Below are 21,060 nucleotides of genomic sequence, written 5' to 3'. Positions count from 1 at the left end.
CTAGTTAGTCTACAGTTTTAGGCACCTCCCCAAATTCACTCCTAATTCTCTGTTGTTCTATTCACCCATTTTCTGAAAAAGTAATAATAATAATATTAACTTTATTTATGAGTTACTCAAATCAACCAACATTGAGCACTGAACTAGGAATCAAGAACTAGGTTCCACATTTTGGATGCTATATTATTATCCTTGTGATCTAGAATAAGTTATTTGGCCACTCTGGGCTTTGGTTTCCTCAACTATAAAATTAGAGAATTAGGCAAACTTAAAAATATCTATTTTCAGATTAGTCAAGGATTTTAAGTATTTTTTTTTTAGTTTACTGGATGCCCATTCCTATAGGACATAAATTAGTATTGCAGCCATAAAAAAGGTTGGTCCTCACCCTCGATGAGTCTACAACTAATTTAGAAGTTATAATAATTTTTTAAACATTTATTAATATTTATTTTTTGGAAAAGTTAACATGGTTACGTAATTCATGCTCTTAGTTTCCCCTTCACCCCCTGAGCTCCCCCCCATGTCTGATGCATATTTCCACTGGTTTTAACATGTGTCATTGATCAAGACCTATTTCCAAATTGTTGATAGTTGCATTGGTGTGGTAGTTTCAAGTCTACATCCCCGATCATGTCTGCCTCAAACCATGTGTTCAAGCAATTGTTTTTCTTCTGTTTCTACTCCTGTAGTTCTTTCTCCGAATGTGGGTAGCCTTCTTTTCCATAAATCCCCCAGAATTGTCCTGGGTCATTGCATTGCTGCTAGTACAGAAGTCCATTACATTCTATTTTACCACAGTGTATTGGTCTCTGTGTACAATGTTAGAAGTTATAATAATTTTTTGCATTTGGTATATTGTCCACTAAATTTATATCAGGAATATCTTAAAAGTATGCAGATGACCCTGGATTGCTGAAGGACATAGTAATAAGTGGAATATAAGCATTGGCAGTCAAATATAACAGGTTTGAAAGTGTTTGAATCCAGACCTGCTGATAGACTGTATGTTGTCTTCTGAGGACCGGCCTAGCTAAGATTAAAGAGGCTTATTAATTAGTTGGCTTGTAGAGAGGAAATGTTAAACTATAATAACTCTCAAAAAACAACTCTGTCAGGTATCCTTAATGTGTGTGTGTGAAGGTCCCCCTGAAGTATTTGGTAAAACCAATGGACTCATCAGAATCATATTTTTTAAAATTTTTATCTCCATATTATTCATTTCTATAAGTGAATAGTCCCATAAAACCCAAATCCCAAAATATATACCCAAATAAACAAGTGATAAACCATATATTTTCATCTGCATTTCTACTCCAACAGTTCTTTCTCTGGAGATGAATAGCATTCACTTTTGTAAGTCCCTCAGAATTGTCCTGGATCGTTGTCCTGTTAGTAGCAAAGCCTATCACATTTGATCATTCCACAATATTGCAATTACTATGTATAATGTTCTCCTGGTTCTGCTTATTTTACTCTGCATCAGTTCAGGTTGGTCTTTTCAGCTCTTTGTGAAATCATCCTCATTCCTTATAGCACAATAATATTCCATCACCATCATATACCACAATTTGTTCAGCCATTCTCCAGTCTAGGGATATCCCTTTAGTTTCCAACAGAATCATATTTTTAAATGCATCAAATATAAAAGACAATTATATTGAAATATAGTCATCAAATATTTTCAAAAGAGAAGTTTACAAACTCTGGAATTAAGAATCCCTGATCACAGAGTCATTATTACCTGTTGTTTTTTGCCCTTCTTTTTTTGAAGAGGAGCAGTGACATCAAATTAAATAGTGAATTGGATGAAAGGAAAGACAAGTCAGAAAAGCTGGCAACCTGAATGCAGTAGATGGCTTTGGTGTCTTCAATGACTGACCAACCTCCAAGTGCTCCACAGTGTTGACTTCAGCCACATTCATGGCCATTTTAACAAATGGTTCTCAGCTTCCCAGCCCCACCAAGAGAAGTCTTCACATGCTTGGGGAGGAAGGTCCCATATTGGCACATTTAGTTATAGCTCATATTTTCATGACAGTTAAACATTTACAAAATATTTTCTCTTATAACCACTCTGAGAGGTAGGCTTATCATGTTTTGAGGAAGGTAGTACTGAGGATTAGAAATCAGTTGTACCCCACTAGATAGAATGTAATCTTTTTGAAGGCAAGGAATATTTCACTTTAATTTTTGGGCCAAAACATCCCATAACATTTCCTGGATCATGACAGAAGCATTAACAATTTTTAAAAAAATTAGTTTCATTGGTGTTATTCCCATAGCTACACAGTCCTAAAGGGGGCATTTCAAATTAGGTCAAGGTTGAATACATTTGGAACTGTGAAAGAACAATACAAAAAGATAATAATCACCAGGTAAAAGGCAGAGGGCATCCTATGAGTTGGTTTAGGATTTAAAGTGACTTGAATCTTTGTATTACCCATTTTAATGGGTGAATTAAAACAGGAAATAGAGCAGCTTTGTCATAATTTGGTCAATGTAAGTTGTTGACTCACGAATCATGGAATCTGACTCTTAGAATGCACCTTAATTGGTACCTTGTCTGACCTCCTTACTTAAAAAATGAGCAAAACCAAGGCCAAAAGAAATGACTTGAGTTACCCATGGTCACACAGTTGGTTAGCAGCAAAGACCAGGTCAGAACCTCCATCTTCTTGCTTCTATTCTTCTGTTATTTCCATCAGAATACCAGAATTAGGCAGTTAGGTATTATAGTTGACAGAATATTGGACATGGAATCAGGAAGATATGAATCGAAATCTGGTCTCAGACATGAACTAGCTGAGCAAGTCACATAAGCATTGCCTCAGTCTCCCCACTTGTAAAATGGGGACAATAATGGCACCTACTTTCCAAATAGTATTACTTTTGTTGATCTATTTTTTTTTCTTTTTGAGGGCTGAGGCAGAGAATAAATAAGGGAAAAGAAAAGTATGAATAAAATTGTCTAAAAGATTGATAAAGTATTCAGATTAACTTTACTGGCACTCTATCCTCACGTAAAAGAGTTTTCTCTATCCCCACAGTTGATAAGAGGATATCAGTGTCCCATGTATATTAAGCTACTGTACCCTACACTCTTATAATAGCTATGTGAATCCTTCAGGTTAATAATGTGAATATGAAAGAGTCCAATGGGATTCTTTATAAGCAGGGGAAATTGTGATCAGGTTAAAAATCCAATTCTAATAAAGTTTCCTAGTCCTGATTTACATGGCACACTAATAGCTCTTGCTGCTGAATCACCTTAAACATCAAATGTATTTTTAAAAGACCCTCATTTTGTGTGAGGCTTTATAGACCCCAAGTAATTGCACACCTCCTAATCTTGCTTAGCTATAGAATCTCATTTATAAAGCAGATCACAGTGGATCTGCAATTTTACATTACACTTGGAATCAGTCACATAAGCTATAGAATTTTAGAGATCAAATGGACCTTGTGGATCACCCAGGCCAGTCTTTAAATTTGACAGACTAGAGGCAGCAAAACAGAATGGTCAGAATACTGACTGGAATTTATAAAAAACTTTTTTCATTGATTGATTCTGAACAAGTCAACTTCTGTGCCTCAGTTACCCTCAAATGTAAAATAAGAATGCTATCTCTTAAAATGCATAGAGTGACAAACTTTGAGTCAAGAAGATTTGGGTATGAAGTCTGCCTTGAACACTTGTTTAAGTATGTAATGTCAACTTCAGTTTCCTCATCTGTAAAATGGGGATAATAAAGCACACTCCACCACCAATAGGATTGCTGTGACAGTCAAGTAGGATAACAAGTAAATCACTTCAAAAACTTGAAAGATGATATATATACATAGATATAGATATAGATATAGATATATAGATATAGATATACTATTATTAGGGGGTTGGACTGAAGTCCTTCCAAGTTCTAAATCTTGTGATCTATACATGAGTCTATGACATTGAAGCCCACACAGGTGAAGTGACTTGCCCATCATTCTCTGTCCTTTTTTTTAAAATTTTCCATTAATATGACCAACTGAAGGGGATATGATTGTGACCTAAAAATCATAAGCCTATCTGCAAACAAATCTACTGATTTGATGGGGATGAAGGTCAAGTATTATTTTAATTCACTCATGTCTTTTCATTTTTCTAATTAGCCTCCATAGCCTTATTTTTAGAGAGGAAGTGATTGACTTCTTCCAGATACCATGGAGCAGAGAAACTTTTCTGTACTAAAAGTAAATACTTCCAACTCCATGCATATATACATTTGAAAACAATGTACCTTCATCATTATTAATCCATTACTCACATTTCCCTGAAAATCATATCTTTCATGAAGCCCTGCCCTTTCCCCTTCCCTGAATTCATCCAAAAATTTAGGGCTGAAAGTAAACTTAAAGATGATCTCATTAAACCATCTCATTTTACAATGAGGAAATTGATCTCAGAATGGGGTTTGTTCAAAGTCAGTATTTTATTTTTCTTGTTTATTTTTAGAAATATAACTAATACAGAAATATGTTTTGCATGATTTCACATGTATATTTGATATGTTACTTGACTTCTCAGCAGATATAGGGAAAGAGGAATCAAAATAAAAAAAAAACTAAAAGAAAGTTAGGAATAAATAATGTATTCAAAAAAACTAAATTCAGGACTTCCTACCTCCAGGCTGTGCACTCTATCCACTGCACCACCAGCTAGCTACTCCATCTTCATTCTAAGGATAAAGAAATTGGAATATAATGACTTAGACAAGGTGATGCATTTAATATAGAGAGAATAGACAGATTCAGAGATAATTTATGATTCACAAGTCCATTTCCACACACACACACACACACACACACACACACAAATTTTTATCTATTTTTTTATTTTGTAAGAAGTTCTTTACCTTCTTTTTTAGTTTGAATTCTAAGACAAAAGAACAGCAAGCGCTAGGCAATTGGTTTTAAGTGACTTGCCTAGAGTCACACAGCTAGCAAGTGTCTGAAGCTGCATTTTTTTCCATATCCTCTTGATTCCAGGCCTGGTACTGTATCCGTTGTGCTACTTAGCTGTTCTTTTCTGCCCTAAACTTGACTGAAAAAGAGAGAATTTGACCATCCATTATTTGAAATTGTATTTACTTTCTAGTAGTTTTATAATGTCCATAAATTGTGTAAATCTAGTTTTCATTATATCAACATTTATTTTAAAGTTGAATTTAGTGTAGCCAATTAATCAGAAAAAATGCTTGGCCCAAAAGCACAGTGTGTGTGTGTGTGTGTGTGTGTGTGTGTGTGTGTGTGTGTGTGTGCATTTTTTCCTCTTCTTTCTGTACATAATCAGCAGCTAAAGAAGGCTGCAACTGAAAGCTGTCCCTTATACGCTGATCTCAGTTTTAGAACTATCACTGAAGATTCATTGTCACATACTTAACAGCCAGTTCATTGAAATGAATTTGGAGTAAGGGGACTGAGAGTGGGTCTGGCCTTTAATAATTAGGTAACTTTAGGGAAATGGCTTGGTCTGTACAAGCCCCAATTTCCTCATCTAGAAAAGTGAGAAAGATAATACTTACATTAACTACCTCATAGTATTATTTGAAGGACAATATTTTGTAACCCTTCTAGGGCTTATCTTCATTTTCAAATTCTGTCCATTCATTAGGGAAGGGATTCTTAAAATGGATTCCATAAGGGGTAGCTTAGTGGCTCAGTGGATGGAGAGCCATACCTAGAGACAGGAGGTCCTGAGTTCAAATTTGATCTCAAAAGCTTTGTAGCTATGTGACCCAGGGCAAGTCACTTCTCCCATTGCTTAGCCCTTACAACTCTTCTTCCTTGGAACCAATATGTAGTATTGAGACTAAGAAGGAAGATGAGAGCTTTTTTTTAAAACATAGGACCCATAGATAGATCTGAAGCAGTCCATGAATCGTTGTAATCCCCAACTGAAATTTAGCATTTCCATCAATTATTTAAAATTATTCTGAGAGGGATTCATAGACTTCACCAGACTTCCAGAAGAGTGTTTGACATAAAAATAGTTAAAAAGCCCTACTTTAAGGCCTTTCTCAGAATCTAATTCTTCCTTGAATTCTTTGCCAGGTTCCCCTAACACTCCTACTCTCCTCTTTAGTAATTCCTGTGGTATTTACCTACATTTCCTAATCAGCAGTTTTGAAAAATACCAGCTTTCTCCTGCACAGATAGCATCTCTTCCCAACTAGATCAGAAGATAGCTCATTTTAGGCAATTGCTGGCTTATAGCTCTTGGCTATACCCCAAGTCTTTAGTAGAGTTTGAGACTTAGTAGGAGCTCCATAAATAGCTGATTGATTGATTGTTTGATTAGGAAGACAATGAGACTGCCAAAATAAGCCCTCCTTCTTCTCTTCCTCCACCTAATCAAAGTCATGTTTGTATTTAGGAACATGATAATAGTAGCATATTTTTGCATGGTGCTTTTAAGGTGGCAAAGGCCTTTCTCATCTATTATCTTACTTTATCCTCACATCAGCCAGCCTGAGGAGGTAAAAAAATATGCAAATATCACTATGATCATTTTACATATTTTGGAAGCTGGGACCATAAGGGAACTGAGTGTCAGCTTAGGTATACTCCTAATCCAAAGATATTTAAATGACAACTCTCTGATTTTCCAGAAGCTATGCTGAGAATGATAATTACTGTGTACTGAATTAAAATACATTTTTATCATGACTCATCTCAACAAAGTAAATTTATGTAATATGAATCCTTTTGCAAACGATCACATGAGGTAATATACACAAAGCACTTTGCAAACTTCAAAGTGATGTGTGAATGCCTATTATTAGTGTGGTGATGGCAAGGATGGTGATGATGGTGGTAGTAGTACTGGAAGGAAATTAAATGTATTCATAGTGTTTTATTGTGTTTTTTTAAAGGAAAAAGGAAACATGTCCCTACTTTCATACTATTATCCTGAATGACTAGTGAATTATGAATCTGGTTCCACTTCTCATATTACAGAGTTGAGCATTGTCTCAGCTACCACCTCATCCTTGAATGTCCCTATAGACTTTTCACTCTTAAACTGTCTTCCTTTTTATATGTTATTTCTGGCTCCCCTTTAAAATGCAAACTCCTTGAGGACAGCACTATCTTTCTTTTTGCTTGGATCCTCAAAACTTATTATAGTGCCTGTCACATAATTAATGCTTAATACATCCTTGTTGCCTTGCCTGTCCACATAACTAAGTACTAGCCATTTTGTTCCATGACAAGATCCTTCAATTATAATAAGATTAGAAGTTTAAATGATTCAAAGAAATAATTAACCATAGCCAAATGCTCAGTACATGGCATAGCTGGTGCTGAAATACATTAATGACCTTTTCATTTATTTTAGGGCAGGTCTTCAAATCTATAATTTCAACAGTTTAGGGGACTTAAAGTTTAAGGATGTTCTTCAGCAGCCCTTTTGTAAATAATAGTCTTTAAAGAATTATTTGATGATATTAAGAGATTTAGTGACCCATGGTCAAAAGACTGGTATGTGTCAGAGGCAAGACTGTAACCCAATTTTTCCTGACTCTAATTCTCTTTATTTTTTATTTATTATTCTTTATTTAATTCACAGTACTGTAAGTCTAGTGGAATAGTGTCTGTTTGGATTATTCACTAACTGGACAACCTATCCCAAAATAATTAAGATGTTCTTTCATTCCATCTTCTGGATTGTGACATTTTAGTGCCATGTGCAGAGATGCCACTCAAGGTGAAACTTTTAAGAATGATCAATTGGTTCATCTCCCATCACTCCTCCATTTCTTGTCATTATTCCTGTTCCAGAGACACAGAGGAGGAAGACAGCTGAGAGTATAAAAGGATGAAAATAACATAATTGGGAAGATGTTAAGAAGCTTCCTCAAATTCTAAAATGTGGTGTTGCATAACAAATAAGTTACATTTGTCAGGATGGAATAATATGAGGATTAGCTAAGAAGGAAAAACTAATCATCACATCCATATATCTTCAAATTACTAATCAGGTATTTAACATATTTTTAACTTTTTAATTGATTTTGTTACATATTTTTCCAAATACATGTATTTTAGCAATCTTTTTTTAAATTTCGAATTCCTAATTTTTTCCCTTTTTCCTGTCCCTCCTCACTACTTAAGAAAGCAATAACTTTTATTTATATTATAAATGTGAGATCATGCGAAACACATTTCTATCTTAGCCATGTCACAAAAAGGAAATACAAACAAAATAAAAATAAAGAATTTTTAAAAGTGAATTTCAATACCTATCAAACTACCAAGAAACTTTTTTACTGAATTAGAAAAAAAACTATAACAAAGTTCACTTGGAAGAACAAAAGATCAAGAAGATCAAGGGAAATAATGGGAAAAAAATGTGAAGGAGCAGAAACTAGCAGTACCAGATCTTAAACTCTACTCTAAAGCAGTAGTCATCAAAACAATTTGGTACTGGTTAAGAGACAGAAGGGAGGATCAGTGGAATAAACTTGGGGTAAATAACCTCAGCAAGACAGTGTATGATAAACCCAGAGCCCAGATTTTGGGACAAAAATCCACTATTTGACAAAAACTGCTGGGAAAATTGGAAAACATTTTACACCCTACACCAAGATAAATTCAGAATGAGTGAATGACTTGAATATAAGGAAGGAAACTATAAATAAATTAGGTGAACACAGAATAGTATACTTGTCAGATCTCTGGAAAGGGAAAGATTTGAAAACCAAGCAAGAGTTAGAAAAAAATCACAAAGTGTAAAATAAATAATTTTGACTACATTAAACTAAAAAAAAATTTGTACAAACAAAACCAATACTACCAAAATTAGAAGGGAAACAACAAATTGGGAAAAAATCTTTATAAAAAAAATGCTCAGATACAGGTCTAATCATTTAAATATACAAGGAGCTAAATCAATTGTACAAAAAATCAAGCCATCTCCCAATCCATAAATGGACAAAGGACATGAATAGGCAATTCGCAGATAAAGAAATCAAAACTATCAATAAACACATGAGAAAGTGTTCTAAATCTCAAATAATTAGAGAAATGCAAATCAAAACAACTCTGAGATATCACCTCATACCTAGAAGATTGGCTAAAATGATAGCAGGGGAAAGTAATGAATGTTGGAGGGGATGTGGCAAAATTGGGACATTAATGCATTGCTGGTGGAGTTGTGAACTGATTCAACCATTCTGGGTGGCAATTTGGAGCTATGCTCAAAGGACTTTAAAAGACTCTCTGCCTTTTGACCCAGCCATAGCACTGCTTGGATTATACCCCAAAGAAATAATAAGGAAAACGACTTGTACAAAAACATTTATAGCCGTGCTCTTTGTGGTGGCAAAAAATTGGAAGATGAGAGAATGACCCTCGATTGAAGAATGGCTGAACAAATTGTAATATCTGTTGGTGATGGAATACTATTGTGCTCAAAAGAGTAAAGAACTGGAGGAATTCCATGTGAACTGGAAAGATCTCCAGGGATGCAGAGTGAAAGAAGCAGATCCAGGAGAACATTGTACACAGTCTGACACACTGTGGTACAATTAAACATAACAGACTTCTCTACTAGCAACAATATAAGGATCTAGAACAAGGCTGCGGGACTTAAAAAGAAAACTAGCCACATTCAAAGGAAGAACTGTAGGAGGAGAAATGAAGAAGAAAAACAACTGCTTGAACACATGGGCTGTTGGGGATATTATTGGGGATGTAGACACTAAACGATAACTCTAGTCCAACTATCAATAATATGGTATTAGGTCTTAATCAATAATACATGTAAAACCCAGTGGAATTGTACATTGGCTAAGAGGGGTTGGGGGGGTGAGGCTTGGGGGAGAGGGAAAGAACATGAAATATGTAACTAGGAGAAAATATTCATAAGAAAAATAAGAAAAGAAAAAAAGAGAAGAGAACTAGTTCTATTTAGATGGAACTCAGACTTATAGCTAGAAAGAACCTTAAAGTTCAATGAGCCCACACCTTCATTTTGCAGATGAGGAAACAGGTAAACAGGAAATTTCAATGATTTGAATAGGCTTACACAGTTATTTTTTCTGAGGTAGGATTTGAACTCAAGTCTTCCAGTCTCCAGTTTCCTTAGTTTATTGACTATGTTATGATTCCCCTCAAAACATTGTATCAGAAACAGTCAAATGGATAAAACTAGAAAACTACTTAAGGTAACTAAATTACATTGAAGAGATAGACTTTTCTGGTTATACAGGGTCTTAGATATTCCCTATTTTCTCTGATTCCTACAATCTCTGCTGTTGCACCTCACAAAAAATAGCTTCTCACTGTAAATGTTCCTTAATTTCAGTAGGATATATATGTATATATATATATATATATATATATATATATATATAATTGTAGCTGATTTTGTATGGGTATTGCGATAATCAGATTAAATCTATTCTGCCCATTTTTAGATTTAATCACCAAAGGTGAGAGCACCTTCCAATTCTGGGAGGTCCCAACCCATGTGTGCTACAGTGAGTGCCAAATCAGAATCAACTGACCTCCCCTTAAGTGGTCTATTAGAAACATCTATTGTGATTGGATAGGCAGGCTAGGGGAAGGCACTCGAAGTGTCTTATAAGTGACCTCTTTAAAAAGAGGGAGTTGAGTGAGTGAGAGGTGTTTGGTTGAAGAGAGTGTCTGCTGTTGGACCTCTTCTGGTTCGTGGAGGAGTGTTGGAACACTGAGACCCTGGTGAGACTGCCTTAAATATCTTCTTTGAATTCCACATGGTGAGTTTAAGGACTGACTGAATCTTCCTGAACTTCTCTTAAGAAACTTCTTTTAATAGACTCTGTGAATGAAGTTTTGCTTCATTCACTTCCAGGCCTCTGGCCCTCTGACTCTCCTCTGAGGGTTAATTAGATGTACCTGGATTAATTAGAGGATTGTAGTAAATTACCTACTGGGTTAGATTCTTATTTCCTTATTTCCTCTCTCTCTTCTTAATTGTAAATAAACTTTCATAAAAGTCAATTTTGACTTGAGATTATTCTTAATTGAGGATTGATAATAGTTCAATCCTCTGGGGACCATCTTTTAATAAACTGAACCCCAAAAACCCCTTACTTCCCCTTACAGTATTAGCATATAGAGATAGGTAGATGTGTGCATATATGTATGCACAAATCAATATCTCCTTTCTCTCGAGTACCAGAGACAGCAGAGAGAGAAAGTCCTAGTCATTTTAAAGGGAAAAACAACAACAGCAACAACAAAAGACACTCCTTATTTTAGTATGATTAGAGGGTGAAAGAACTGTAGTTGGGTTTGGAAAAGCTACTTATTCTAAAGTATGTCACTGATCCCATTGTTCCTCTCTAGTTTTTACTATATTTTATTTCTTGTTTTGGAGAGGATTCATTTTCCCCTAGTATCAATTCACTTTCTAAAAATTACTAAATTCAAAATACAGATAACAACTACACAGGGTATAGAGGCCCTGAGAATTGCCTTTTTTGGCAAATTCCAATTTGAAAAACCTCAGTCTCCTCGGTGGGAAAACAGCTTTATTGTAATAACAAAAAATCATTTTAAAAGTCTGCAATGATGATATAAATATAGTAGTACTTGAGTGTCACACTGAGGGACTCTGTTAAGACTGAAAGTATCATAACTCAGAATTTGGGGCACTTTTGGAATCATCCAAGAGTAGCTTCCTCTTTATGCCTCAAAAAAGTCTTTGGCCGTTATCTAAAAAACCTTCTTTCTTGAACAAACGGAAAATGGAGGCCTAGAGAAATTAACTGAATTGGTCAAATCCAGAATAGTTACAGAGCTTATGCTAGACATATCTCTTGAGTTCTAATCTGGCTCTCTTTATACTAAAGCCTCATTACTTGAGATCTGATCCAATAATAATCCAATCTAAAAGACACTGATTAAGCACCTGTGCTTTGCTAGGATACAATTAATACCAAAGAAAATCTAGACTCTCAATGAGTTTATAATCTTAAGGGGGAGACAACACATAAAAGGAGGCAGAAAATGAGAAGGTCACAGAGCCATCTTGTTTCTGTAGAATGGAAGCCAGGCAGGTGAAAAGATGCAAAGTGGAGATCCTTTCATATCTGATCTTTCCTTTTATCAGCTTCAATGATGTTTGCATGTGTGTAAAAACCAACCAAACAGCCTCATTGGCATTCAGGGCCTGCTTAAAATATCTAGATTGGCCTCATATACTTTTCTCTACACCTATCACCACTCCTTCCTGACCCAATTCTCTGTTCACCTAGACTTGGAATCTAACTCTGAGTGCCCAGTGACTTCTATTCTTGTTCACAATTCATCCAAAGGCAGTTCCCAGGAAAGGTTCTAGTATTAGCCATTTAGAAGAGGAGACTTAGGAAAATCCTAAAAGCTATCTTCGAATATTTAAAAGTCTTTTACATAGATGAGAGATTAAACTTTTTGCTCCACCATTGCTGTTGAAAGTTACATAGAAAATATATTTCCTTACAATTAAAGCTATCTACAAAGCTAATGGTTTTCCTTGGAATGGGAATATGAAGGGTTTACAGGTGAGGTAGGGAGAATATCTTGTCTTACTGGTCCCTCAAGGTTTTGAAGAAGAGGCTGCAGTCACTTACCTGAAAATTTCAGGTATTAGAATGACTAGGTGGAAAAAAACAACACAACATTTAGAGAAAGCTGTCCTCTTAGACTCAGAAATCACATTATGCAAGCAGTTGCCTTCTCAGTCTATAAGCAAAACTGGCCTTGCTGCCATCAGCCATCTGACAAAACATATTCTATAGCCAAGGTTCTCTTAGAGACAACCAAGCCTTAGGGGAGAGAAGCAGAACAGTGCTGAGATCTGGCACAAGTTAGGGGCTCAATCCATGGAGGTCAGAAAGTGGAAAAACATTTCTGCATGAAGCTCAGAAAACACACATGCATGCCTCCTTCTCATAAACATACACAGAGCTTAGTTAGGGTTGATAATTCATTGATCCACCATGGATTTTCCTACTCTGAGTTCTCCCCAGAGAGTCTTTCATAGAATCTTAGGCTGGTAAAGGAGGAAAGGACCTTAAAAATAGTTTCACTGAGGGATTCTTACTGTGTGGTCCATGGACAAAGGTGCCAAGACTAGGTATCAGGGAAGTCTTGAATTTAGGTGGAAAAATATACGTATCTAGTTTCATTAACCTCTAAGTAAATTTTATCCTTTCCTTAAATCATGAATTTTTTAAAAACTTAATATTTTGAGAAGACTCCCATTCTGTTTCACCAGACTGTTAAAGGGCTCCATGAAACAAAAAAACAAAAAAAGTTAAGAACCACTGGCCTAGTCCAAGTAACTAACCCCCCCCCCCATTTATAGATGAAGAAGGTAACTTGTTCAAGGTCACACAGCTATTTATTTATGAAGCTAGGACTATATCTCTGGTCTTCACTCTTCATCTGTGATTCAGCACTATCGAAAACACTCTCTAAGAAGGATGAGCATTTCTGTAGTTTTGGTATCAATGCTTATGTTGAACTCTCAGATCTTTTTTTTTTCCCAACAGAGATATTTTCTTTCATCTCTCAGCCTCATCCTCATCAGCAACCTCATATTCAAAGAAAACCCTGTTGACCATAGCTTAAAATATCAACTTAAAATGGTCATCCCTTTCCCGCTGACTCCACATGTTGTCAGCCCTTTGGTTAATGACCATGAGCCACTGCTTATCAGCCCTAGGAAGATGTATGATGGCATCAAAATCATTTGAAGCTTTCTTGTCATTTGTGATGGTTTACAGACTAGACTCTGGGCTCGAGGGATAAGCTGATGTCTCTAACTTTATATTTGTTCCAGTCATGCTATTTTTATATACAGCAGACTTGCTAAAGTTAGAAAGGTCTCTTGGCTTTCCCATATCAAATGTGTATCAAATAATATCTTTCATAGCATCACAATATATTTGAGCTGGAAGGGACCTTAGATCTCATCTATTCTACCCCTGTCATTTTATTCCCAAAGAAAATGAGGTTCAGTGAATTAGATTGTGATATTCAAGGTCATAAAGTTAGGAAGTAGAAGAGCCAAGATTCAAACTCAGTCCATCTGATTATGATATATGATCTTTCTGTTACATCACAATGGTTTTTTAATTTCTTTTGGAAACTGGGGCACACGTAAGATGCTAAGAATTTGGGAAGAATAGCAGAAATAAAGAAGAAAGGAACAAACATTTATTAAGCACCTCCTATGTGCCAGACAATGTGTCAAGCTATACTAATATCATCTCATTTGATCCTCACCAAAGCTCTGAGAGATAGAAGGTATTATTGATAGCTACCCCCTGGACTTCAATAGCTGTCTTGCTTTCCTAACTGAAGCTGTTGTTTCAAAGATTTTTAAATTTATTTTTAGTGTTTTTGTCATTTCAGTAATGTCCTGCTCTTTGTGACCTAATTTGGGTTTTCTTTGGCAAAGATATTTTTGAGTGGTTGACCACCTTTTTATCCAGATCATTTTACAGATGAGGAAACTGAGGCAAATAGGGTTTGATGACTTACTTGGTGACGCCTAGTAAGTATCCAAGGCCAGATTTGAACTCAGGAAGATGAGATTTCTTCCTGACTTTAGGCAAATGTTCTATCCACTGCACAATTTAATTCTCATTTTTTAAAGCTAGTTAAGTTTAAAACTGCATGAAGATTTTTGAGATATCCTGTATACATGCATATATGTATACATATATTTCTATATACAGACACACCTATATATAAAGATATGCATGCACACACACATATCACCATACTAACATTTAAATCTTTACATAAATGTCAGCCTTTTTATTCATCTATAAAATGGAGTGGTTAGCTGGACTCTAAAGTTTTTACCAACTAGTATTTCTATGATTTTATTATCTCTGTATATGATATCTCTGCCCATCTGATGGCATCAAATTGGGAGTTTTGTGATCATTCTTATATAACTTAATTTCCTCAACTATCAAATGAAGAAGTTGAGTTACATGACTTCTAAGATCTTTCCACTTTTGCCTATGTTTCTATGTTTTTTATAAGTGTTCAGGGGCATAGAGAAATGACATTGCTGTCTATAGAGAGAACTTGGAATCATCCCTGTGGACGCTAAAAAGTCCCTGTAAAATGTAAAATATGTCTCCTGTGCCCCCTTACTTTACATTTCCAGCTTTCTTTTTCCTTTTGTTCCCTTGTGCTTATGCATCTTCCAAGCAATTGTCATCTTCAATTCTGATCCTAAAGAGTGAAGCTAACATGATTTAAGTTACTACAATTTTCATTTTAATAGGGGATTTTCAAACTGAAATAATCTTAACAAACCAGTGGAATGCACCTCCGTCCAAGATTGAATTAGGACTCTAAAGTGGCCACACACTCTAGGGTGAAGGAGAGGGGTCATTGTTATCATAGCTAGAGAGAACATTAGAAATCATTTAGTTGCAAAATTCTTAACTTCTTTCACACAGGAATATGATTTTTAAAATATGTATTTTAAGATAACAGTAACTTTATGCATCATAGATTAAGGAATTCTAAAGGATAACCTACCCATTTAATGAGGGTATATACTAAGTCCTAGAAAAAAGTGCAGACCAAGATCCTTTAGTATCAGGTCTGGGAATCAAACCTCAAATGCTGTGACTCCAAGTTTAGGGCATCTCCAGAGCAGTAGTAGATATCTAAGTCTTCAGGATCTTTTCTTCCTTGACTGACTCACAATGATATTTTCATTGCCCAAGATAGACAAGCTGTTGACTGACAGCTATACCCTGAGAAATATGTTTTAGGATAACATTCCTATGTCTTCTTGAAATAATAGATATCACAGCAAAGCACCAGAACTTTCCCAGAAGAAAAGGACTTCAGGTTTCCAAGAGCACAGTTGCCATCTTGGTTCACTCTCGTGGGATACCTCAACCCAGGCACACTCACATTCCTTGATGACTAGCTGTTTTAATTCCAGGCTTCTATCAATTCCACCCCAGTAGAACACTCTTGTCTTCTTCTCTAGGTACTGGACTTCTAGCCCAACTCACACCCATCATGAATCCTTATTTATTCTTGAACCTTCACTCTGTCTAATCTCTTCTCCACCACATACTTTCCTTTGTTTTTATCAATAGTAATCACATCTATATTATTATTCTGGGAAAGGATGTGTCAATCAATACCTATACCAACCCTTCAACATTCCTGACCTAAACATCACTCTCTCCCCACTATTTAATTATTTATATTTTTCAGCTTTCCCTATTGGAATATGATGATAATAATAATGTTAGATTTAAATTAATATCTAACACTCCAAGAATTATAGGTTATAGAGTTTATTAATAATTGCTTGAAGTAGAAGGAATAAAAAGGAAATAGAAGCAAAAAAAGTTTATTATCTAACAAAATTAAAATCACATGAGCAAGTTCTCCTGCCTCCCCACTTGCGGCACCTCACCTCCACAGTGCACTATCACCAAAGTGGGGGGAGAGAGAGAGAGAGAGAGAGAGAGAGAGAGAGAGAGAGAGAGAGAGAATGAGAGAGAGAATGAGAGAGAGAGATATTGATTGATTGGCGGGGCTACACCAAACTTATATCTTCTCTATGTCAGCACGTAATGTGAGGAGAGTGGGGTGCCAGGAATTGTAGTTTTAGGGCTCAGACTCCAATTATACAATAATAATAATAATAGTAATAGTAATAGTAGTAGTAGTAGTAGCTAACATTTACATACTGCTTATAACGTTCTAGACACTATATATAAACTTTTCAAGGTTAAAAACAGACGTGTGTGTGTGTGTGTGTGTGTGTGTGTGTGTGTGTGTGTGTGTGTATCCCTGGAACTTGGCACAGTCCTTGGCACATTGTAAGCATTTGAAAAATGATTTTTTAATTTTTTGTTTCTATCATTCATCCATGGGCTCATTCTCTTACAAATTTATTGCATTCTACCATATGCTTAAAGAACAATGCTAGATCTCTCTAAATGAACTAACATTCATGCTGCCACTAAAATATTTCTTTAAGTAAGCCACCATTTATTATTACTTCAATGCTATCCTATGTCAAATGCTTCTCACACTAATTGTTAGAGAAGCGGAGGACCATGGAGGTTGAATGTTGTATATGTTATAAAATGAGACTGCATTATTGATTGAATAATTTTGGATATTTTCATTGTTACAATAAAGGATTCATTTTATGGAAATATGTTGGGAAATTATTATTATATTAAAAACAAAATAACTTTATTAAAAATTGTGTACTTATCTTCCCTGATTATGAAACCCTAATTTGGTGAAATCTCAGGTACCCTAAGAAGAGGTGGGTGGGAGAGAAAGGCATATATAGGATTAAAGCCACTATTCATTCTTATAATGATGCTGATACAAAGAAGCAGGATGAAGGTACCACTGGAACATTGGCTTATGGCAACAATGTTCTTTTCATAAAAACAGGCTGTCCTAGAATAGGGAAAGCAGGAAGAAATCTTCAAAGTCATTTACTCAAACCTCATCCCCATTTTACAGTTGAGGAGACTGTGGTTTTGAGAAGCAAAATGATCTGCCCCAAGTTATGGAGGAAGGAAATAGAGCCATTTTTCGAATTCAGGTCTTCTGATTTCAAATTCAATTTCCTTTTTACTGAACTATGCTTCTTCCTTTGGTTGGATGAAGGAAGTCTCACAGAAGAAATTGTTGTCTTGCCAGTATCTCCTATATTTGAGCATTTAGGCCCAAAGATTCTGTGGTGACCTACTGTTTTGGGACAGCTGCTATAAATTCTATTCCCACCTTCCTTCAAGATTTTGTATTTCAAAGAGCTTTGACTTGACTTAGTTTTACAATTGGTTTACACGCTGACCATGACTTGGACAACATACTTTTTCCCATTAAGGGATCTTCCCATGGGTACTATTGATTTCCTTTAGTGTGAAGAATGTGTTGGCTGCTTTCCTGACAGACATTCCTTCCCTGCCAAGGACTAGGTATTCAGTAGACTCTTTCCTCAACTTGTACTATGTAAATAGCTACATAATTTTACCGACTTGTAAAACCAGCTCTGGCCATAATGATCTTACTTATATATGATATTCCAAAAGCCTTAGTGCAATTTCAAAGTTTGATAGCTTAAATCTGCACTGAGAGTTTGGGGACACAATAGATTATTAAGGCATATAGAGAATACTGTTACTGACTGATAACTGGTTAATAGGTGGGATTCAAATCCAGTTGTACCAATTCCAGGTCCAATACTGCCAATTCCTCTCAACAGCCCCCTCAGTCAAAGTTCTCCAGGGGGGTCCCCTGGAATTCTGGGTGAGGCTGTCCCTGTATCTTTGCAGGGATTCCATGCTTTCCATCTCCACACAACAATACTTTTGGATTCCACCGCTGCCTTTCTTGGTAAATTTTCATCTCTTGTCTTTAGTGCTTACCTTTCTTGGTTATAGTCTCCTTTCCTATAAATATACTATAACATATGAAGCATATAGGGCAGGTGAGAAGGCAATAATTTACATATTTTAATTGAACTGTTGTATCACTAACTCTCATTCTTTGGGGACATACAAGTATCATAAGCCAAGGTAAATCTAGATTTTAGGATCTGATTATTGGAAACCCTAAGGAGACAGGGAGGGATTCTCATAGTCTATGAGGGACTTAATTTAGCCAAGGGCTAAGTGGTTTGAGGGCAGCTGAGCTTGTTCCAAACTCCACTTTAATTTGGCTCCTTGTAGTAACTAAGGGCTTTACATTCAGATCTGCTCCAGGCAGGTGTGCAAAGGAGGCTGAGAACCTGGCCCCTAGGTGAATGATTGCTTTTCACTCACAGAATTCATTTTCATATTTGAAAGGCTGTATAATCTGCTGCAGAGAGAGCACTGAACTGGAAATTCAGGATGCTTGGCTTAACTTGAATCGTGGTTTCACAAGTAACTCCCTTTGCCTCTAAATGCCTTATTTTAAGGGAGAGAACTTTGATGTAGAGAGAACATTAGATTCTGGAATAGGAAGATTTGGTTCTAAACTTCAAGTTTTCTACTTCTGAGGTATGAGTCTTTGACCACGTTAACCATCTCAGATTTACCTTCTGTGTCTACAAAGTTAGGATAATGATTGTGGCTCCAATGCCCTCCTCTGATGGCTTATAGCATCATGGAAATGATCTTGGGCTTTTGAAATCTTTGTTAGAGAAGCACAGACTCTGATAGGCTCTACAAAGTTGGAATTTCTTTGAGTAAAGGCTGAGTGATAGACTGTGTGGTCTGTTGTCTAAGGATGCACCTCATTCAGTTCAGTGAACTTCACTAATAATAGCTAGCATTTATATGGTGCTTTAAGCTTTGCTAAATACTTTACACTATATTATCTCATTTGATCTTCAGAATTTTACAGATGAAGAAACTCAGACTAAGAGAGCCCCAGTGACTTGCTCAGCATCACACAACTGCTAAGTGCCTGAGATAGGATTCAAACTCATTCATCTCCTAGAGATGATCTACTAAATTGTAGAAGTCCTATGATTTTCAACAGTAAAGGGAGAAACTGTGCTAATTAAATTGAACATCTTCTGTAAATATTCCTAGAGAATTTTATCTAGTTTCTCTTTTCCCTCATTACTCCTTGCCTTCTGCAATACTCATCTATGTTTGTGTTAATTGCCAAGTACCTTGTGGGAAAGATATCAGGACACATTTTCTCTTTTTATCACCAGCACAGGATTTTTGTAAAATAAGTTTTATCAGTTTGTTAAATCATTGAATCAGTCATTTGAATATCAAGTTAAACTGTACTACATGAACTCAAAAAATTTACAGGTCATATATTATCATTATTTTACTCATGAATTAAAAGATAATGTCTGACCTCAGCTCCAATCACTGCCCCACTTTGTTCATCCCCTAAAATGTATTTATATCCATGATTCGTTAGCTACTGGACCAATTTCATTCCTGGCTCAAAGTCTCAGCTTTGGAACTAAATAATTCCTATTGGAAGTTATAAACGGAACCCTAATAGCTAGTAGAAGAGTTGAGTACCACTTCCCAATTTTGTCAAGGTTGGGAGAGAAAAGGATCTATTTAGGTAATGTTTTGAGTTCCTTAGAGAAAAGGCTTATATATCCTGGAATAAACAATGAATAGGGCATGACTAGCTTCGCCCTTAGTAAAAAAAAATACATATATATATATATACATATATATATATGTATGTATATATATGGAACTATACATATGATATGATTTCAAGGACAAATCTGAAAATCCAACCAGATGGTTGCTAATGTTCTTTCTAATTCTTCATTTAGAGATTTAGAAATGCTATAGAAAATGCCCTACTCTGTAGGCCACCTAGAATAAAATCATGCTTCTGAAATTTAGCTTCTCTGTGTGACCATGTTCAATTCAAGTAGTTTTCTCTGAGACTCAGTTTCCTCAGCTTTTAAATGGGAATAATTTAGCGAAGAATACTGAATGAGATAAAGTATTTAAAGAGCTTTGTAAGCTTTCATTGCTATACAAAAATCTCTCTATGGAAGAGTTCTATGATTAGATCCCATCCAATTATAGATTCATTGTTTTTGATTTTAAGACTTTGTTTTATTCCTAATAAAGCACCTGGTCCTCTCAGAGGAGTAACTTTTTAACCTACTATAATTCAGCAATTTATACTTAAATGTGAATAAAGATTTTATTAAGGAGGAGAATGTGATGGAATGAAACCTAAAAGTCCAGACCTGGATCTGGACTGGAATCTGGACTGCTCAATATTTTTGTGACTTGAGCCTGTGTTTGTTTCCTCATATGCAAAATCAGATTAACAATACCTAATGAATTACCTCATAGGGCGGTTCAGAGGAAAGTCTTTTAACCATAAAATGTGAGCTGTTTTTATTGTTCTTGGGTATGGGAAGTATGAAAAGGGTTAGGAAGCTGACACAAGTTACTGAGGGAAAATGTATAGAAAAAAAAATCAGCAGAAGGCAAAATCTTCACTTCATGGTTTCATGGAGCTTTACAATTAAGATTCACA

The sequence above is a fragment of the Gracilinanus agilis genome, chromosome 6 (genome assembly GCF_016433145.1).
Source record: "Gracilinanus agilis isolate LMUSP501 chromosome 6, AgileGrace, whole genome shotgun sequence".
Taxonomy (NCBI): Eukaryota; Metazoa; Chordata; class Mammalia; order Didelphimorphia; family Didelphidae; genus Gracilinanus; species Gracilinanus agilis.
This window is presented reverse-complemented; position numbering follows the sequence as displayed.